Source organism: Lactuca sativa, chromosome 7 (assembly GCF_002870075.4).
Source record: "Lactuca sativa cultivar Salinas chromosome 7, Lsat_Salinas_v11, whole genome shotgun sequence".
Taxonomy (NCBI): domain Eukaryota; kingdom Viridiplantae; phylum Streptophyta; class Magnoliopsida; order Asterales; family Asteraceae; genus Lactuca; species Lactuca sativa.
The window spans coordinates 117,755,477-117,769,916 of record NC_056629.2 but is presented as its reverse complement, the minus strand read 5'-3'; positions in this window follow the sequence as shown (position 1 = coordinate 117,769,916).

Here is a 14,440-nt window from a genome sequence, read left to right as displayed (position 1 = left end):
AGAGCAAGTGGTCCTCCGGAAAGTTCTCTAATGGTTTGAGAACGTTTGATTCATGTCCTTGAAGCTCATCAAAAAGTTGAGAGGGTTTCAATTTTTTTAAGAAACCATTGCTTTGATGGCAGAACTTTACATTTCCCATCCCTTACCAAGAATCTTAATGAAGTTGAGATTGTATTCGAGAGGAGTTCGAATAATCCCGTGAGCGGTCATGTTATTAACAACGATTCGGTATCGGTTGGAGGCAGAGGCTATAGATTCTCCTGGAGTAGTAGTGAAGGTGTCAAAGTCATTAACAACTAAGGTGAGACATTTATCCTTCATGTTTTCTGAACCTTCAATCAGATCTTGTAGAGTGTCCCAAATTTGTTTGGCTGATTTGCGTAACTTGATGTGCTCAAAGAGTGATGGAGGAACAGAAAACACCATTTAAGAGAAGGCGATTTGATCAGCATGCAGTTTCTCAATATCATCTGCAGTTAGAGTAGTTGGCCGAACTTCATCTTCTCTCATGAGTTGAGCAGTTGCATCTCTTACAACTGTTCTTACAGGAACATGAGGACCATGTGTGACAGATCTCCAAATTTGTTCACTTTTCTCTTTGGCTAGTAAAAATCTTTCCATTCTAACTTTCCAGTGATCATATTCTTCCACAACTAGCAATGGGGAACGTTTAGGGCTACCAACGCTATTTGCGATTTTCATTGAAATCATTTGTTGAGGATTTGAAGCAGCCATTAAAGTCAAGATATCTTAGAGCTTAATTGGTATATAGAAGAACTTTTATCCTTAACACAGAAATGGCTGAATTTCCAAGGAAGATTCAAACCAACGATAATCTGATCTTATGGATTCAAAGGACAACCTGGCTCTGATACCAATTGTGAGATCAAGATCTTTGCGCAGGGACAAGGTTTGAGACCTCAAACATTGAGTGAATGCTTGAGATCAATTTCTGCTTAATAATGGATGTTCAAGTCGAGACTGGAAAGACCAGTCAAGTCTTAGATAATCAATTCAACAAATGATCCAGACATTAAATGAGGACATGTACATAGTGATCAAAGTAAAATGAGGAACAAGAAGAATGTTATAAATGTGATAGAGAATAAAATGCCGAAGTAAGAGAGAAAAATCCATACTTGACTTGTATTGAATGCTCCTTTTTATAGGAGACAAAGTTACAGCGAATTCTTCTAACCCAAAGTTTGATAAGATCTTCTATTCCTTTGATAAACTTGATGAGCACAGATGCGGTTTCGAATTTCAGCCTAAGGAAGAAAACCCAAGTAAACCTTGTAAAGTCGTCAACAATCACAAGAATATATTTCTTATGATGAAGACTCTCTACAGTGGATGGTCCACAAAGATCAATATGTAGAAGTTCCAGAGGATCCGAAATGGATTTTTTGATGACAACAGGATGACCCTTTTTTGATTGCTTACCACACTCACATGCATCACATAAATGATTATTTTCAAATTTGAGAAGAGGTAAACCTCTTACCATTTCGCCTGAAACGAGATCATTCATGTACCGAAAGTTTAGATGTGCGAGCCTTTGGTGCCATAGCCAACTAACATTTAGAACAGCTTTGGAAAGAAGGCAGAGTTTTGGTTTGCCAATGATCATGTTGATGTCGAGTTGGTACATGTTTTTGTTGCGAAGAGACTTAATCAAACATTCTTTTTGGTCTGCAGTCATGACATAGCTATATTTTTTGAAAATTCCACACGTCGGTTTGAGTCGATAAGCTGAGCAACACTTATCAAATTATGTCTCAAGTCAGCTACATAAGCAACGTGTGAAATAGAGAAGTTTCCATTGGTGAGAATTCCATAACCACGAATTTGAGAATTTGAATTGTTGTCATATGTTACGTAACCAGCATTTGGAGAGAGCTTTAAATCTCGTAGAAAGTCCTTCTGTCCCATAATGTGCATGGAGCAAGCACTATCAATATACAATATTGTTTCATGCTCCGAAGCACAAAGTATCTGCAAAAGAGAAATTAATGAGCAATGGAGCTTTTAGGCTCCGAGTTGGGCTTTGGGACGTAGGCTTGGACTTTAGACTTTGATTTAGACAATGAAACAATTATGTGTTTCTTGGCGAGATTGCTTGAGTTCTTTGGGAACAGACAGGACGCTAGAGTCTTTTCATCTATCTAGTAATCATATTCAACTACACGAGGGTTCAAAGCAGATTTCTTCAGAGTGAAGGTATTTGAGGAATTGACACTTTTGGTTATCTCCGAGGTAGTTGGTTTGCTAACAGATGACTTGATTTTCCACACAAGAGTTTTGTTTAAAGATTTTGAGATAGTGTGATTTGAGCTGGTGGATCTGGTTGAGAGCACATTGTTCTTAGAGATTTTTGGTTTAAAAATTATGCCATCAGATTTAGCAATAAAGACAGATGATACACTTTGAGGTGCAGTTAAAGTATTTCAGATAGTTTTGACTTTAACATGACCTTGAGGTGATGTGGATCCAAGAACTTCCTTTGGTTCCAAAAGATTAAGAGATTTGGAAGGTCTTTTCAGAATTATAGTCGGAACAAATGAGCTTTGACAATGATTTTGATGTACTGACTTCCTTGGGTTGTTCCGAAATGAGTTTGGTTTGGAGTTGGCAAGGAACCTAGAATTTTGTCTATCTTTAATTTCCTTTTTGTAAGCATTCCTAGCGTCTACCTTGGGATCTACAATATCTTTTGCTTTCAACATTGGTTTTCTCTTAGAGGATCCAGAGGACTAGCCTTTGGATGGATTTGAAAACTTTGGAGAAATTGGAACCAATTTGGATTTAGAAAGAACTACAAAGTCTGATTCACATGAATCAGAGGATTTATTTTTTAAGTTTCAACATTATCATTCACAGATGCCCATGCAAATTTTGAGGCATTGACTTCAGTTAATTTAGGAATGATTTCCTCAATCTCACAGTTATTGACGTGATTGGTTATAGGAACATGGTCTACACAGTTTTGAAGACTATGATGATATTTCGTGGTCCGATTCAGGTCCAGGTTTATCAGAGGTGGAAAAGACGTGGAATCAGGACATGTAACAACTATGGGTTGAAACTCAGGAATTAGGGACTCAAAGGATCTTTTAGTCTCCGGAAGGGGTGACAATGGGGAGACAGGAGTGTCTGAATGTTGAATGTTCGTAACCTCTCCCATGAATGTCAGATTTTGCAAATCCTTCAGGGGACTAACAATTACTTTCGTAAATTCACTTCTGAGACCAGGAGCTTTTGACCATGGATGACGAAAATTATGAGTCATCTGAATGTCAGCTTCAAGCATGTCAATAGAGTTATGCAAAGCATCAATTTTGGCATTGAGACATTTGTTGTCAGAAATCAAAATATTCCGTTCGGAATAAGTGACTTCAAATTTATCTTTCAAAATGATACATTCATCTTTTGACATTACAAGTTCATGCTCTAAAGACTCGATTTTCAACTTCTTATCCTCAAAACGTAATCTAAGATGACTTCGTTTACAATCTTTATTCTCACTGGCTTCTATGGTTGACTTATAGGGTTTATAGATAGTGTTCATATCTGTTTGAATCTGGGTGAAGTAAGGTTCACATAAAGTCAAATCAAAATTATTATCAGAGAACATGGATTTTACCTGTTGAACAATGCTTCGACCTGGAGGGTCGTTGGTAGCCTTGTGGCAGTAGTTAGGTTCAACATCATATTCTTAATCTTCGGAACCAGAAGACCAATGACCTTCATCACATACAACGATTTGTCTAGCCATTAAACGCATGTTCCTTCTAGTTACTACATCATCAGCATCTCCAGACGACCAGTATCCTTCGACATCTCTTGAAATAGTAGTAACAAATGCTTTCTCACTTTCAGCCAATTCTTGTGCTTTTCGGACATAGTAAGCTGAGTCTTTGATTTTTGGTTTTTGAGGTGCGTCAGCAAGACAATCTTTAGCAAAGTGATTTGCATGACCACATTTATGACACAGGATTTTTGGTTCTTCCGAGTTGAGAATTTTTGAGGATTCTGGGGTTGAATGTGGTTTAGTGAGGTTAGGCTTGTAAGTCTGAGGATTTTCGGATGTTTGTTTTGGTTCCAAAGAAGTATATGGTTGAGGATGGTTTTCATAAGGAGCGTTGAATCTATTTTGATAAGATTTGTATGAAGAATTGAAAGTTCGTTTGTATTTCATGGAAAGTAAGCCAAATTCTTGTTGGAAATGGAGTGCAGAATCTATAGTTTTAGCATCACCATCTGGATAGTTGTGAGTAAGAAGGGAAGTTGGGATGGCTGAGGTAGTGGAACCATAGATTTGTAAGGTTCCGGAGCAAGTGGGTTCGGAATGATCGACTCGGAAGAGCTGACTAGAGCAAGTGGTCCTCCGGAAAGTTCTCTAATGGTTTGAGAACGTTTGATTCATGTCCTTGAAGCTCATCAAAAAGTTGATAGGGTTTCAATTTTTTTAAGGAACCATTGCTTTGATGGCAGAACTTTACATTTCCCATCCCTTACCAAGAATCTTAATGAAGTTGAGATTGTATTCGAGAGGAGTTCGAATAATCCCGTGAGCGGTCATGTTATTAACTACGATTCGGTATCGGTTGGAGGCTGAGGCAATAGATTCTCCTGGAATAGTAGTGAAGGTGTCAAAGTCATTAACAACTAAGGTGAGACATTTATCCTTCATGTTTTCTAAACCTTCAATCAGATCTTGTAGAGTGTCCCAAATTTGTTTGGCTGATTTGCATAACTTGATGTGCTCAAAGAGTGATGGATGAACACCAAACACCATTTAAGAGAAGGCGATTTGATCAGCATGCAGTTTCTCAATATCATCTGCAGTTAGAGCAGTTGGCCGAACTTCATCTTCTCTCATGAGTTGAGCAGTTGCATCTCTTACAACTGTTCTTACAGGAACATGAGGACCATGTGTGACAGATCTCCAAATTTGTTCACCTTTCTCTTTGGCTAGTAAAAATCTTTCCATTCTAACTTTCCAGTGATCATATTCTTCCACAACTAGCAATGGGGAACGTTTAGGGCCACCAACGCTATTTGCGATTTTCATTGAAATCATTTGTTGAGGATTTGAAGCAGCCATTAAAGTCAAGATATCTTAGAGCTTAATTGGTATATAGAAGAACTTTTATCCTTAACACAGAAATGGCTGAATTTCCAAGGAAGATTCAAACCAACGATAATATGATCTTATGGATTCAAAGGACGACCTGGCTCTGATACCAATTGTGAGATCAAGATCTTTGCGCAGGGACAAGGTTTGAGACCTCAAACATTGAGTGAATGCTTGAGATCAATTTCTGCTTAATAATGGATGTTCAAGACGAGACTGGAAAGACCAGTCAAGTCTTAGATAATCAATTCAACAAATGATCTAGACATTAAATGAGGACATGTACATAGTGATCAAAGTAAAATGAGGAACAAGAAGAATGTTATAAATGTGATAGAGACTAAAATGCCAAAGTAAGAGAGAAAAATCCATACTTGACTTGTATTGAATGCTCCTTTTTATAGGAGACAAAGTTACAGCGAATTCTTCTAACCCAAAGTTTGATAAGATCTTCTATTCCTTTGATAAACTTGATGAGCACAGATGCGGTTTCAAATTTCAGCCTAAGGAAGAAAACCCAAGTAAACCTTGTAAAGTCGTCAACAATCACAAGAATATATTTCTTATGATGAAGACTCTCTACAGTGGATGGTCCACAAAGATCAATATGTAGAAGTTCCAGAGGATCCGAAATGGATTTTTTGATGACAACAGGATGACCCTTTTTTGATTGCTTACCACACTCACATGCATCACATAAATGATTATTTTCAAATTTGAGAAGAGGTAAACCTCTTACCATTTCGCCTGAAATGAGATCATTCATGTACCGAAAGTTTAGATGTGCGAGCCTTTGGTGCCATAGCCAACTAACATCTAGAACAGCTTTGGAAAGAAGTCAGAGTTTTGGTTTGCCAATGATCATGTTGATGTCGAGTTGGTACATGTTTTTGTTGCGAAGAGACTTAATCAAACATTCTTTTTGGTCTGCAGTCATGACATAGCTATATTTTTTGAAAATTCCACACGTCGGTTTGAGTCGATAAGCTGAGCAACACTTATCAAATTATGTTTCAAGTCAGCTACATAAGCAACGTGTGAAATAGAGAAGTTTCCATTGGTGAGAATTCCATAACCACGAATTTGAGAATTTTAATTGTTGCCATATGTTACGTAACCAACATTTGGAGAGAGCTTTAAATCTCGTAGAAAGTCCTTCTGTCCCATCATGTGCATGGAGCAAGCACTATCAATAAACAATATTGTTTCTTGCTCCGAAGCACAAAGTGTCTGCAAAAGAGAAATTAATGAGCAATGGGGCTTTTAGACTCCGAGTTGGGCTTTGGGACGTAGGCTTGGACTTTAGACTCCGAGTTGGGATTTAGACAATGAAACAATTATGTGTTTCTTGGCGAGATTGCTTGAGTTCTTTGGGAACAGATAGGACGCTAGAGTCTTTTCATCTATCTAGTAGTCATAATCAACTACACGAGGGTTCGGAGCAGATTTCTTCAGAGTGAAGGTATTTGAAGAATTGACACTTTTGGTTATCTCCGAGGTAGTTGGTTTGCTAACAGATGACTTGATTTTCCACACAAGAGTTTTGTTTAAAGATTTTGAGATAGTGTGATTTGAGCTGGTGGATCTGGTTGAGAGCACATTGTTCTTAGAGATTTTTGGTTTAAAAATTATGCCATCAGATTTAGCAATAAAGACAGATGATACACTTTGAGGTGCAGTTAAAGTATTTCAGATAGTTTTGACTTTAACATGACCTTGAGGTGATGTGGATCCAAGAACTTCCTTTGGTTCCAAAAGATCAGGAGATTTGGAAGGTCTTTTCAGAATTATAGTCGGAACAAATGAGCTTTGACTATGTTTTTGATGTACTGACTTCCTTGGGTTGTTCCAAAATGAGTTTGGTTTGGAGTTGGCAAGGAACCTAGAATTTTGTCTATCTTTAATTTCCTTTTTGTAAGCATTCCTAGCGTCTACCTTGGGATCTACAATATCTTTTGCATTCAACATTGGTTTTCTCTTAGAGGATCCAGAGGACTGGCCTTTGGATGGATTTGAAAACTTTGGAGAAATGGGAACGAATTTGGATTTAGAAAGAACTACAAAGTCTGATTCACATGAATCAGAGGATTTATTGCTTGAAGTTTCAAAATTATCATTCACAGATGCCCATGCAAATTTTGAGGCATTGACTTCAGTTTATTCAGGAATGATTTCCTCAATCACACAGTTATTGACGTGATTGGTTATAGGAACATGGTCTACACAGTTTTGAAGACTATGATGATATTCCGTGGTCCGATTCAGGTCCAGGTTTATCAGAGGTGGAAAAGACGTGGAATCAGGACATTTAACAACTATGGGTTGAAACTCAGGAATTAGGGACTCAAAGGATCTGTTAGTCTCCGGAAGGGGTGACAATGGGGAGACAGGAGTGTCTGAATGTTGAATGTTCGTAACCTCTCCCATGAATGTCAGATTTTGCAAATCCTTCAGGGGACTAACAATTACTTTCGTAAATTCACTTCCGAGACCAGGAGCTTTTGACCATGGATGACGAAAATTATGAGTCATCTGAATGTCAGCTTCAAGCATGTCAATAGAGTTATGCAAAGCATCAATTTTGGCATTGAGACATTTGTTGTCAGAAATCAAAATATTCCGTTCGGAATAAGTGACTTCAAATTTATCTTGCAAAATGATACATTCATCTTTTGACATTACAAGTTCATGCTCTAAAGACTCGATTTTCAACTTCTTATCCTCAAAATGTAATCTAAGACGACTTAGTTTACAATCTTTCTTCTCACTGGCTTCTATGGTTGACTCATAGGCTTTATAGATAGTGTTCATATCTGTTTGAATCTGGGTCAAGTAAGGTTCACATAAAGTCAAATCAAAATTATTATCAGAGAACATGGATTTTACCTGTTTAACAATGCTTCGACCTGGTGGGTCGTTGGTAGCCTTGTGGCAGTAGTTAGGTTCAGCATCAAATTCTTAATCTTCGGAACCAGAAGACCGATGACCTTCATCACATACAACGATTTGTCTAGCCATTAAAGGCATGTTCCTTCTAGTTACTACATCATCATCATCTCTAGACGACCAGTATCCTTCGACATCTCTTGAAATAGTAGTAACAAATGCTTTCTCACTTTCAGCCAATTCTTGTGCTTTTCGGACATAGTAAGCTGGGTCTTTGATTTTTGGTTTTTGAGGTGCGTCAGCAAGACAATCTTTGGCAAAGTGATTTGCATGACCACATTTATGACACATGATTTTTGGTTTTTCCGAGTTGAGAATTTTTCAGGATTCTGGGGTTGAATGTGGTTTAGTGAGGTTAGGCTTGTAAGTCTGAGGATTTTTGGATGTTTGTTTTGGTTCCAAAGAAGTATATGGTTGAGGATGGTTTTGGTGAGGAGCGTTGAATCTATTTTGATTAGATTTGTATGAAGAATTGAAAGTTCGTTTGTATTTCATGAAAAGTAAGCCAAATTCTTGTTGGAAATGGAGTTCAGAATCTATAGTTTCGGCATCACCATCTGGATAGTTGTGAGTAGGAAGGGAATTGGGATGGCTGAGGTTGTGGAACCATAGATTTGTAATGTTCCGGAGCAAGTGGGTTCGGAATGATCGACTCGGAAGAGCTGACTAGAGCAAGTGGTCCTCCGGAAAGTTCTCTAATGGTTTGAGCAATGTTTGATTCATGTCCTTGAAGCTCATGAAAAAGTTGATAGGGTTTCAATTTTTTTAAGAAACCATTGCTTTGAAGGCAGGACTTTACATTTCTCATCCCTTACCAAGAATCTTAATGAAGTTGAGATTGTATTCGAGAGGACTTCGAATAATCCCGTGAGCGGTCATGTTATTAACAACGATTCGGTATCGGTTGGAGGCTGAGGCTATAGATTCTCCTGGAATAGTAGTGAAGGTGTCAAAGTCATTAACAACTAAGGTGAGACATTTATCCTTCATGTTTTCTGAACCTTCAATCAGATCTTGTAGAGTGTCCCAAATTTGTTTGGCTGATTTGCATAACTTGATGTGCTCAAAGAGTAATGGAGGAACACCAAACACCATTTAAGAGAAGGCGATTTGATCAGCATGCAGTTTCTCTATATCATTTGTAGTTAGAGCAGTTGACCGAACTTCATCTTCTCTCATGAATTGAGCAGCTGCATCTCTTACAACTGTTCTTACAGGAACATGAGGACCATGTGTGACAGATCTCCAAATTTGTTCACCTTTCTCTTTGGCTAGTAAGAATCTTTCCATTCTAACTTTCCAGTGATCATATTCTTCCACAACTAGTATTGGGGAACGTGTAGGGCCACCAACGCTATTTGCGATTTGCATTGAAATCATTTGTTGAGGATTTGAAGTAGCCATTAAAGTCAAGATATCTTAGAGCTTAATTGGCATATAGAAGAAATTTTATCCTTAACACAGAAATGGCTGAATTTCCAAGGAAGATTCAAACCAACGATAATCTGATCTTATGGATTCAAAGGACAACCTGGCTCTGATACCAATTGTGAGATCAAGATCTTTGCACAGGGACAAGGTTTGAGACCTCAAACCTTGAGTGAATGCTTGAGATCAATGTCTGCTTAACAATGGATGTTCAATTCGAGACTGGAAAGACCAGTCAAGTCTTAGATAATCAATTCAACAAATGATCCAGACAGAAAATGAGGACATGTACATAGTGATCAAAGTAAAATGAGGAACAAGAAGAATGTTATAAATGTGATAGAGAATAAAATGCCAAAGTAAGAGTGAAAAATCCGTACTTGACTTGTATTGAATGCTCCTTTTTATAAGAGACAAAGTTACAGCGAATTAACGTTGATGTCTACATAAGACCGGACAAAAGGCATAAGCCTGACATTCTGATTGTCCTAAACAACATTAGACTAAGTCCTATGAAACATCACATCAAAATACAAGACAAAGTAATAAATACATAACAAACAAAATAACTTCATTCCGGACAAGTGATGTTCCAGAGATGAAGCTTTGTTCCGGGTCGATGAGTATTCCGGACAAAAGGATCAATTCCGGAATGCGCTCTTCTCTAAATTTCTTCACTCCCTTTAACCAGCTCCGGACAGCTTCTGGATCATATCCATCTTCGGAATCAGCATCCTTCGGAATATGTACTTAGGATTGCTAGAGGTTCACTTTCAGGTTCCAACATAATGAGAGTCCAGAAACGTCCACATGAAATTTCTGAATACGTCGTAGAAGTATTGAGGCTCTGCTCCACTTGAGACCAGACAATCGTCCCATAATCAAGATTTTTGCCATTGTAAAGACCGTAGAGAAGGGTTAGAAAATCCTTCCTGGTGCCATCCGATCCACCACTCCTTTCTGTCAAACTCTTGATGATAAGACTAAGCAGACCATTCCAATAAGATAGCAAACAAGACTTCTTAACCTTGGTAACTATAGTCAGCACATCCGTATACCCCATCTCGTAAAGCATCGAGAACAACTGAGAAGTCGTGATAAAGTCTAGCAAGATAACTGAGGAATCCACAGCGAGATGCATCAATGAACAAAATCTCCCCTTTGAAATACGCGCCTTTTTATTGTGTATCTGAAAGTAAAATGCGTTCTTTGTTCTTGTCGTATGTTGCTGTAGAGTAGACCTGTGATAAGAGTGACATCGAAACAGCTTCAACTTGCGTTAGGGCTAAAACGAGCGGTTAATACTTCAAACATTCAACTACGTGAAGCATATATGAATCATACAAAAATGGGTTGAGTTCGATGATCATATTTTGATTTGGCTTGATTGAAATCAATGTAGATGAAGCAGACTAATCGTGAACGGAAGAAGAAGTCGCCATTGTTGAACGAAGAAGGAAGGTGAATAGTTGAAACTTGCTTTGTAATCTTGAGAGAATTTGTTGCTGGTAAAAGACAAATAAAGGAAAACCCCTTTATATACCGTTGCCAGGAGAGAGAATGACCATGACGATAATGACGTGATCACTAAAACATCGCCTGAAAAAGCACGATGTGACAAGTTGGATACTCCCAGGTAGACGTCCGCTAGCATGGGTATAGAGACCGTTCACATTCACACGCCAAAAATATTATCCTCAATCGTCGTTTGAAATTCAGTGTTACTTCAAGAAATATGATTGCCCTGTTTAAACAAAACCTGAACCAACAGGAACTAAAATTTTGGAAAAATAAAATTTCCATGCAATAGAGTGACAAAAGATAATGAAATAAAGCAAATGTGTATGAGATGTGAGTGATGTCTCATTATAAGACAGAAAGCAGTTGATCCCGGGCAAGAATCGCTTCCTTCAAAGTCAAGATAGACTTGAAGTGCATGTGTGGTTTCCCAAAAAATATGATCAAGTGTTTGTTGAGAAACAATGAAAAGCTTCTTTTTAAGTCATGGGCTTAAGGTGGCTTAACTTCAACCGAACGTCGATTCTTAATGTAAGATCGAACATTGGAAAAAGTACTTGTGAGACCGATGTGGTCTGTTGAACAAGTAGGTAGGACATATTTTATAATGACTAAAGAAGTTATTGAATCTTGAAAACAAAAATAAACTGGATCTATATGGGAAGAAAAGCCTTGGTGCTAGACAAATTCATAAAAGATCATGCAAAAATAAAAATAAGATTTCAATAGGTAACCAGTAAGAACTTGAATGCAATGATTCACCGTCAATTCATTATAGGTGTTGGATTTTGGGTTTCACTCGGCATGTGGTGTATGTATCTAAGATCACAAACACATAATTTATGTAACCATAAACCTCAGTGGTAAGGATCGAGAGTCTCAAGGGTTACAGTGGTGAACCGAAAGTTGATGGAGAATGTAAGGAGGTTGGCTAAAGGACCAAAAGTACCTTCTGCTAGAAACTTAGGACTAAGCAGAAAAAACTCTTAACTCATATGAGAAGAGTAAGGTAGCTCTAGACTAAGTTGATTTCAACGACTTGATTGGGAAGATACGATAGGTATTGATCGAATCGTTAAGGCCTTGCTCTAAGTCGTAGAGGCGTTGGTCAACATACAACAGCATGCTTCTAGGGACTCTTAACTACTTCTTACGTAAAAGATTGTACCTGCATTAGCTCCAAATTCTACTATACGGGTACACTTGTGACCTAATCAAAAGAAAGAGCAAACAAACAAAAGAAAATATTTTTGGAATTTTTGAAGTTTTCTGAAAAATAATAAAAACAGAAAGAGAAAAGATTTTTGGAATTTTTGATGTTTTCTGAAAAATAATAAATACAGAAAGAAAAAATATTTTTGGAATTTTTGAAGTTTTCTGAAAAATAATAAAAACAGAAAGAGAAAATATTTTTGGAATTTTTGAAGTTATCTGAAAAATAATAAAAAAAGAAAGTAGTTAAAAGAAAATAGTATACATAATATACAACCGAAACCTTATCTTAATTGAGTGAAGCGAAATAGACAGAGCGTTCGGTTCATTTCGGTTCCTTAAAATTCCAGAGCCGAAATGGACTGAGCGGTTGGTTCATTTCGGTTCCCGAAAATTAATGAGCCGAAATAGACCGAGCGGTCGGTTCATTTCGGTTCCCGAAAATTTAGGAGCCAAAATAGACCAAGCGTTCACTCCATTTCGCATGTTTAAAATTTTTTAGTGCAGGATTTGAGGATTCGGTACCGACTCTGCTTCCATCATTCCCAGGCGTTATAAAATTTTATTGAAACTTGCTTCAGGTAAGGCCTTCATGAATATGTCAGCAAGTTGATCAGAGGATCGAACAAATTGTACTTCCACATTCCCATCTTCTACATGATCCTTAATGAAATGATATCTAAGTGCAATGTGCTTAGTTTTTGAGTGTTGTACTGGATTGTGACAAATCCTTATTGCACTTTCTAAGTCACAATAGAGATGAATCTTCTTCATACTCAGCCTGTAATCTCTCAGTTTACTTTGAATCCATATTACTTGAGAAGTGCAGGATGCTGCAGCTATATACTTAGCTTCGGTTGTTGAAAGTGACACATAGGTTTTCTTTTTGGACTGCCAGCTGACAAGTTTTCCGTCAAGAAATTGACATCCACCTATAGTGCTCTTTCGATGTAGACTACATCCTCCAAGATCAGCATCAGAAAAAGATTGAATGAAGAATCCAAATCTTGCAAGATACCAGAGACCGAGAGATGAGGTTCGCTTCAGGTAACGAAATATATTCTTCACTGCCACCATGTGAGGTTCTCTTGGATTAGCTTGAAACCTAGCACAATAACAAACAGAAAACATAATATCCACTCTACTAGTTGTTAGATACATAAGGGACCCTATCATTTGACGATATAGTGTTATGTCGACAATAGGTTTTTCCAGAGATGGTGTTAACTTAGTGCCAAATGCCATAGGAACCTTCGCTTTTGAGTCACCCATCATACTGAATTTCGTCAGTAAGTTGTTTGTGTAGGCCTCCTGGTTGATAAATATACCTTTTGGTCCCTGTCTAATATTTAAACCAAGGAACAAATTAATTGGACCCATTGCGCTTATTTCAAATTTAGTCTCCATCAACTTCCTAAATTCAGCTGTTAAGCTAGGATTCGTAGAGCCGAAGATGATATCATCAACATAAAGTTGAACTATCATTAGATATTTGCCTTCTTTCTTTCGAAAGAAGGTTGGATCAACCGAACCTTGTTTAAATTTTAACATTTTTAAGAAGTGAGTTAAAGTTTCATACCAAGTCCTCGGTGCTTGCTTTAGTCCATAGACAGCTTTATCCAGTACTTAGCAATGATCAGGGAATTTCTCGTTCACAAACCCGGGCGGTTGCTCAACATAGACTGTTTCTTCTAATTCTCCATTCAAGAAGGCACACTTGACATCCATTTGGAAAACTTCGAAGTTTTTATGAGAAGCATATGCCAAGAAGATTCTAACTGATTCTAACCTAGCTACTGGGGCGATGGTTTCCTCATAATCTATTCCTTTCTCTTGGCAATATCCTTTCACCACTAACCGAGCCTTGTTGCGAATGACATTCCCTTCCTTATCTAACTTATTCCTGAAAACCCATTTCAAGCCAACCACAGAAGCGTCTTTTGGTATGGGGATCAGTCTTCAAACTCAGTTGCGTTCGAACTCATGAAGTTCATCTTGCATTGCTTGGACCCAATCTGAATGATCAAGTGCAACATTTACAGTTTTTGGTTCAACCTTGGAAACGAACGAATTAAACATACAAAATTCAACTATAGAGGATAGTGCAGTTTGTTTTGCTTTCAATTGAGAACGAGTAAGAACGTTTTCTGAAGTTTCACCAATAATCTGTGCTTTAGGATGGTCCTTGGTCCATTTTAC